The sequence below is a fragment of the Cheilinus undulatus genome, linkage group 19, assembly GCF_018320785.1.
Source record: "Cheilinus undulatus linkage group 19, ASM1832078v1, whole genome shotgun sequence".
In the NCBI taxonomy this organism is placed as follows: Eukaryota; Metazoa; Chordata; class Actinopteri; order Labriformes; family Labridae; genus Cheilinus; species Cheilinus undulatus.
The window spans coordinates 1,675,463-1,684,059 of NC_054883.1; positions in this window are offsets into that span (position 1 = coordinate 1,675,463).

Consider the following 8,597-nt stretch of genomic DNA (forward strand, 5'->3'; position numbering starts at 1 on the left):
CTGGGACAGTGCCAGAAATATTGTTTGGGTCTTCAACTACCACTGTGAGGTGGAATGAGTGTGTGAAAACTGGCAGTTTCTGAAATATTTCAATGTAAACTGGGCATTTTTTCCTTAGTATTCCATTTTAAAGTTAGGCAGTTGAGTTTTTACTGTAGCATATTTTAGAAGGCTTTTTCTTTGACAAATTCCATCAGATTGACTCAGGACAGTGCCAGAAATATTGTTTGGGTCTTCAACTACCACTGTGAGGTGGAATGAGTGTGTGAAAACTGGCGGTTTCTGAAATATTTCAATGTAAAGTTGGGCATTTTTTTCCTTACTATTTCCTTGTCAAGTTAGGCAGTTGAGTTGTTACTGTAGCATATTTGAGAAGGCTTTTTCTTTGACAAATTCCATCAGATTGGCTTGGGACAGTGCCAGAAATATTGTTTGGGTCTTCAACTACCACTGTGAGGTGAAATGAGTGTGTGAAAACTGGCGGTTTCTGAAATATTTCAATGTAAAGTTGGGTATTTTTTCCTTAGTATTCCATTTTAAAGTTAGGCAACTGAGTTGTTACTGTAGCATATTTTAGAAGGCGTTTTCTTTGACAATTTCCATTAGATTGGCTTGGGACAGTGCCAGAAATATTGTTTGGGTCTTCAACTACCACCGTGAGGTGGAATGAGTGTGTGAAAACTGGCGTTTTCTGAAATATTTCAATGTAAAGTTGGGCATTTTTTCCTTAGTATTCCATTTTAAAGTTAGGCAATTGAGTTGTTACTGTAGCATATTTGAGAAGGCGTTTTCTTTGACAATTTCCATCAGATTGGCTTGGGACAGTGCCAGAAATATTGTTTGGTCTTCAACTACCACTGTGAGGTGGCAGGAGTGTGTGAAAACTGGCAGTTTCTGAAATATTTCAATGTAAAGTTGGGCATTTTTTCCTTAGTATTCCATTTTAAAGTTAGGCAGTTGAGTTTTTACTGTAGCATATTTTAGAAGGCTTTTTCTTTGACAAATTCCATCAGATTGGCTCGGGACAGTGCCAGAAATATTGTTTGGGTCTTCAACTACCACTGTGAGGTGGAATGAGTGTGTGAAAACTGGCGGTTTCTGAAATATTTCAATGTAAAGTTGGGCATTTTTTCCTTAGTAGTTCATGTCAAGTTAGGCAGTTGAGTTGTTACTGTAGCATATTTTAGAAGGCGTTTTCTTTGACAAATTCCATCAGATTGGCTTGGGACAGTGCCAGAAATATTGTTTGGGTCTTCAACTACCACTGTGAGGTGGAATGAGTGTGTGAAAACTGGCGGTTTCTGAAATATTTCAATGTAAAGTTGGGCATTTTTTCCTTAGTATTCCATTTTAAAGTAAGGCAGTTGAGTTGTTACTGTAGCATATTTTAGAAGGCGTTTTCTTTGACAAATTCCATCAGATTGGCTTGGGACAGTGCCAGAAATATTCTTTGGGTCTTCAACTACCACTGTGAGGTGGAATGAGTGTGTGAAAACTGGCGGTTTCTGAAATATTTCAATGTAAACTGGGCATTTTTTCCTTAGTATTCCATTTTAAAGTTAGGCAGTTGAGTTTTTACTGTAGCATATTTTAGAAGGCTTTTTCTTTGACAAATTCCATCAGATTGGCTCGGGACAGTGCCAGAAATATTGTTTGGGTCTTCAACTACCACTGTGAGGTGGAATGAGTGTGTGAAAACTGGCGGTTTCTGAAATATTTCAATGTAAAGTTGGGCATTTTTTCCTTAGTATTTCATGGTCAAGTTAGGCAGTTGAGTTGTTACTGTAGCATATTTTAGAAGGTGTTTTCTTTGACAAATTCCATCAGATTGGCTTGGGACAGTGCCAGAAATATTGTTTGGGTCTTCAACTACCACTGTGAGGTGGAATGAGTGTGTGAAAACTGGCGGTTTCTGAAATATTTCAATGTAAAGTTGGGCGTTTTTTTCCTTACTATTTCCTTGTCAAGTTAGGCAGTTGAGTTGTTACTGTAGCATATTTGAGAAGGCGTTTTCTTTGACAAATTCCATCAGATTGGCTTGGGACAGTGCCAGAAATATTGTTTGGGTCTTCAACTACCACTGTGAGGTGGAATGAGTGTGTGAAAACTGGCGGTTTCTGAAATATTTCAATGTAAAGTTGGGCATTTTTTCCTTAGTATTTCATTGTCAAGTTAGGCAGTTGAGTTGTTACTGTAGCATATTTGAGAAGGCTTTTTCTTTGACAAATTCCATCAGATTGGCTCGGGACAGTGCCAGAAATATTGTTTGGGTCTTCAACTACCACTGTGAGGTGGAATGAGTGTGTGAAAACTGGCATTTTCTGAAATATTTCAATGTAAAGTTGGGCATTTTTTTCCTTACTATTGCCTTGTCAAATTAGGCAGTTGAGTTGTTACTGTAGCATATTTGAGAAGGCTTTTTCTTTGACAAATTCCATCAGATTGGCTTGGGACAGTGCCAGAAATATTGTTTGGGTCTTCAACTACCACTGTGAGGTGGAATGAGTGTGTGAAAACTGGCGTTTTCTGAAATATTTCAATGTAAAGTTGGGCATTTTTTCCTTAGTATTCCATTTTAAAGTAAGGCAGTTGAGTTGTTACTGTAACATATTTGAGAAGGCTTTTTCTTTGACAAATTCCATTAGATTGGCTTGGGACAGTGCCAGAAATATTGTTTGGGTCTTCAACTACCACCGTGAGGTGGAATGAGTGTGTGAAAACTGGCGGTTTCTGAAATATTTCAATGTAAAGTTGGGCATTTTTTCCTTAGTATTCCATTTTAAAGTTAGGCAATTGAGTTGTTACTGTAGCATATTTTAGAAGGCGTTTTCTTTGAAAAATTCCATCAGATTGGCTTGGGACAGTGCCAGAAATATTGTTTGGGTCTTCAACTACCACTGTGAGGTGGAATGAGTGTGTGAAAACTGGCGGTTTCTGAAATATTTCAATGTAAAGTTGGGCATTTTTTCCTTAGTATTCCATTTTAAAGTTAGGCAATTGAGTTGTTACTGTAGCATATTTGAGAAGGCTTTGTCTTTGAAAAATTCCATCAGATTGGCTTGGGACAGTGCCAGAAATATTGTTTGGGTCTTCAACTACCACCGTGAGGTGGAATGAGTGTGTGAAAACTGGCGTTTTCTGAAATATTTCAATGTAAAGTTGGGTATTTTTTCCTTAGTATTCCATTTTAAAGTTAGGCAGTTGAGTTGTTACTGTAGCATATTTGAGAAGGCGTTTTCTTTGACAATTTCCATCAGATTGGCTTGGGACAGTGCCAGAAATATTATTTGGGTCTTCAACTACCACTGTGAGGTGGAATGAGTGTGTGAAAACTGGCGGTTTCTGAAATATTTCAATGTAAAGTTGGGCGTTTTTTTCCTTACTTTTTCCTTGTCAAGTTAGGCAGTTGAGTTGTTACTGTAGCATATTTTAGAAGGCGTTTTCTTTGACAAATTCCATCAGATTGGCTTGGGACAGTGCCAGAAATATTATCTGGGTCTTCAACTACCACTGTGAGGTGGAATGAGTGTGTGAAAACTGGCGGTTTCTGAAATATTTCAATGTAAAGTTGGGCGTTTTTTTTCCTTACTTTTTCCTTGTCAAGTTAGGCAGTTGAGTTGTTACTGTAGCATATTTGAGAAGGCGTTTTCTTTGACAATTTCCATCAGATTGGCTTGGGACAGTGCCAGAAATATTGTTTGGTCTTCAACTACCACTGTGAGGTGGAATGAGTGTGTGAAAACTGGCGGTTTCTGAAATATTTCAATGTAAAGTTGGGCATTTTTTCCTTAGTAGTTCATGTCAAGTTAGGCAGTTGAGTTGTTACTGTAGCATATTTTAGAAGGCGTTTTCTTTGACAAATTCCATCAGATTGGCTTGGGACAGTGCCAGAAATATTGTTTGGGTCTTCAACTACCACTGTGAGGTGGAATGAGTGTGTGAAAACTGGCGTTTTCTGAAATATTTCAATGTAAAGTTGGGCATTTTTTCCTTAGTATTCCATTTTAAAGTAAGGCAGTTGAGTTGTTACTGTAGCATATTTGAGAAGGCTTTTTCTTTGACAAATTCCATCAGATTGGCTTGGGACAGTGCCAGAAATATTGTTTGGGTCTTCAACTACCACTGTGAGGTGGAATGAGTGTGTGAAAACTGGCGGTTTCTGAAATATTTCAATGTAAAGTTGGGCATTTTTTCCTTAGTATTCCATTTTAAAGTAAGGCAGTTGAGTTGTTACTGTAACATATTTGAGAAGGCTTTTTCTTTGACAAATTTCATTAGATTGGCTTGGGACAGTGCCAGAAATATTGTTTGGGTCTTCAACTACCACTGTGAGGTGGAATGAGTGTGTGAAAACTGGCGTTTTCTGAAATATTTCAATGTAAAGTTGGGTATTTTTTCCTTAGTATTCCATTTTAAAGTTAGGCAGTTGAGTTGTTATTGTAGCATATTTGAGAAGGCTTTTACTTTGACAAATTCCATCAGATTGGCTTGGGACAGTGCCAGAAATATTGTTTGGGTCTTCAACTACCACTGTGAGGTGGAATGAGTGTGAAAACTGGCGGTTTCTGAAATATTTCAATGTAAAGTTGGGCATTTTTTCCTTAGTATTCCATTTTAAAGTTAGGCAGTTGAGTTGTTATTGTAGCATATTTTAGAAGGCTTTTTCTTTGACAATTTCCATCAGATTGGCTTGGGACAGTGCCAGAAATATTGTTTGGGTCTTCAACTACCACTGTGAGGTGGAATGAGTGTGTGAAAACTGGCGGTTTCTGAAATATTTCAATGTAAAGTTGGGCATTTTTTCCTTAGTATTCCATTTTAAAGTTAGGCAGTTGAGTTGTTACTGTAGCATATTTTAGAAGGCTTTTTCTTTGACAAATTCCATCAGATTGGCTTGGGACAGTGCCAGAAATATTGTTTGGGTCTTCAACTACCACTGTGAGGTGGAATGAGTGTGTGAAAACTGGCGGTTTCTGAAATATTTCAATGTAAAGTTGGGCATTTTTTCCTTAGTATTCCATTTTAAAGTTAGGCAGTTGAGTTGTTACTGTAGCATATTTGAGAAGGCTTTTTCTTTGACAAATTCCATCAGATTGGCTTGGGACAGTGCCAGAAATATTGTTTGGGTCTTCAACTACCACTGTGAGGTGGAATGAGTGTGTGAAAACTGGCGGTTTCTGAAATATTTCAATGTAAAGTTGGGCATTTTTTCCTTAGTATTCCATTTTAAAGTAAGGCAGTTGAGTTGTTACTGTAGCATATTTGAGAAGGCTTTTTCTTTGACAAATTCCATCAGATTGGCTTGGGACAGTGCCAGAAATATTGTTTGGGTCTTCAACTACCACTGTGAGGTGGAATGAGTGTGTGAAAACTGGCGTTTTCTGAAATATTTCAATGTAAAGTTGGGCATTTTTTCCTTAGTATTCCATTTTAAAGTTAGGCAGTTGAGTTGTTACTGTAGCATATATTTTTGAAGGCGTTTTCTTAGCAAAATTCCATCAGATTGGCTTGGGACAGTGCCAGAAATATTGTTTGGGTCTTCAACTACCACTGTGAGGTGGAATGAGTGTGTGAAAACTGGCGGTTTCTGAAATATTTCAATGTAAAGTTGGGCATTTTTTCCTTAGTATTCCATTTTAAAGTTAGGCAGTTGAGTTGTTACTGTAGCATATTTGAGAAGGCTTTTTCTTTGAAGAATTCCATCAGATTGGCTTGGGACAGTGCCAGAAATATTGTTTGGGTCTTCAACTACCACTGTGAGGTGGAATGAGTGTGTGAAAACTGGCGGTTTCTGAAATATTTCAATGTAAAGTTGGGCATTTTTTCCTTAGTATTCCATTTTAAAGTTAGGCAGTTGAGTTGTTACTGTAGCATATTTGAGAAGGCGTTTTCTTTGACAAATTCCATCAGATTGGCTTGGGACAGTGCCAGAAATATTGTTTGGGTCTTCAACTACCACTGTGAGGTGGAATGAGTGTGTGAAAACTGGCGTTTTCTGAAATATTTCAATGTAAAGTTGGGCATTTTTTCCTTAGTATTCCATTTTAAAGTTAGGCAGTTGAGTTGTTACTGTAGCATATTTTAGAAGGCGTTTTCTTTGACAAATTCCATCAGATTGGCTTGGGACAGTGCCAGAAATATTGTTTGGGTCTTCAACTACCACTGTGAGGTGGAATGAGTGTGTGAAAACTGGCAGTTTCTGAAATATTTCAATGTAAAGTTGGGCATTTTTTCCTTAGTATTCCATTTTAAAGTTAGGCAATTGAGTTGTTACTGTAGCATATTTTAGAAGGCGTTTTCTTTGACAATTTCCATCAGATTGGCTTGGGACAGTGCCAGAAATATTATTTGGGTCTTCAACTACCACTGTGAGGTGGAATGAGTGTGTGAAAACTGGCGGTTTCTGAAATATTTCAATGTAAAGTTGGGCATTTTTTCCTTAGTATTCCATTTTAAAGTTAGGCAGTTGAGTTGTTACTGTAGCATATTTTAGAAGGCGTTTTCTTTGACAAATTCCATCAGATTGGCTTGGGACAGTGCCAGAAATATTGTTTGGGTCTTCAACTACCACTGTGAGGTGGAATGAGTGTGTGAAAACTGGCGTTTTCTGAAATATTTCAATGTAAAGTTGGGCATTTTTTCCTTAGTATTCCATTTTAAAGTTAGGCAGTTGAGTTGTTACTGTAGCATATTTTAGAAGGCGTTTTCTTTGACAAATTCCATCAGATTGGCTTGGGACAGTGCCAGAAATATTGTTTGGGTCTTCAACTACCACTGTGAGGTGGAATGAGTGTGTGAAAACTGGCGGTTTCTGAAATATTTCAATGTAAAGTTGGGCATTTTTTCCTTAGTATTCCATTTTAAAGTAAGGCAGTTGAGTTGTTACTGTAACAGATTTGAGAAGGCTTTTTCTTTGACAAATTTCATTAGATTGGCTTGGGACAGTGCCAGAAATATTGTTTGGGTCTTCAACTACCACTGTGAGGTGGAATGAGTGTGTGAAAACTGGCGGTTTCTGAAATATTTCAATGTAAAGTTGGGCATTTTTTCCTTAGTATTCCATTTTAAAGTTAGGCAGTTGAGTTGTTACTGTAGCATATTTTAGAAGGCTCTTTCTTTGAAAAATTCCATCAGATTGGCTTGGGACAGTGCCAGAAATATTGTTTGGGTCTTCAACTACCACTGTGAGGTGGAATGAGTGTGTGAAAACTGGCGGTTTCTGAAATATTTCAATGTAAAGTTGGGCATTTTTTCCTTAGTATTTCATTGTCAAGTTAGGCAGTTGAGTTGTTACTGTAGCATATTTCAGAAGGCTTTGATTTTGAAATCTTCCATCAGATTGGCTTGGGACAGTGCCAGAAATATTGTTTGGGTCTTCAACTACCACTGTGAGGTGGAATGAGTGTGTGAAAACTGGTGGTTTCTGAAATATTTCAATGTAAAGTTGGGCATTTTTTCCTTAGTATTTCATTGTCAAGTTAGGCAGTTGAGTTGTTACTGTACCATATTTCAGAAGGCTTTGATTTTGAAATCTTCCATCAGATTGGCTTGGGACAGTGCCAGAAATATTGTTTGGGTCTTCAACTACCACTGTGAGGTGGAATGAGTGTGTGGAAACAGGGGGTTCCTGAAATATTTCAATTTAAAGTTGGGCAAATTTGTTCCTTAGTGTTTTATTTGAAAGTTAGGCAGTTGAGTTGTTACTGTAGCAAATTTCAGAAGGCATTTATTATTAACGCATCCACCAGATTGCCTTGGGAGTGTGCCAGAAATATTGTTTGGGTCTTCAACTACCACTGTGAGGTGGAATGAGTGTGTGGAAACAGGGGTTTCTGAAATATTTCAATGTAAAATTTGGCAAATCTGTTCCTTAGTATTTCATTTCGAAGTTAGGCAGTTGAGTTGTTACTGTAGCATATTTCAGAAGGCTTTTATTTTGAAATCTTCCAACAGATTGCCTTGGGACTTTGCCAGAAATATTGTTTGGGTCTTCAACTACCACTGTGAGGTGGAATAATGTGTGGAAACAGGGGGTTTCTGAAATATTTCAATTTAAAGTTGGGCAAATTTGTTCCTTAGTATTTCATTAGACAGTCAGGCAGTTGAGTTATTACTGTAGCATATTTCAGAAGGCTTTTATTTTGACATCTTCCATCAGATTGGCTTGGGACAGTGCCAGAAATATTGTTTGGGTCTTCAACTACCACTGTGAGGTGGAATGAGTGTGTGGAAACAGGGGGTTTCTGAAATATTTCAATTTAAAGTTGGGCAAATTTGTTCCTTAGTATTTCATTTCAAAGTTAGGCAGTTGAGTTGTTACTGTAGCATATTTCAGAAGGCTTTTATTTTGAACGCATCCACCAGATTGCCTTGGGACTGTGCCAGAAATATTCTTTGGGTCTTCAACTACCACTGTGAGGTGGAATGAGTGTGTGGAAACAGGGGGTTTCTGAAATATTTCAATGAAAAGTTGGACAAATGTGTTCCTTAGTATTTCATTTCTAAGTAAGGCAGTTGAGTTGATACTGTAGCATATTTCAGAAGGCTTTTATTTTGAACGCATCCACCAGATTGACTTGGGACTGTGCCAGAAATAT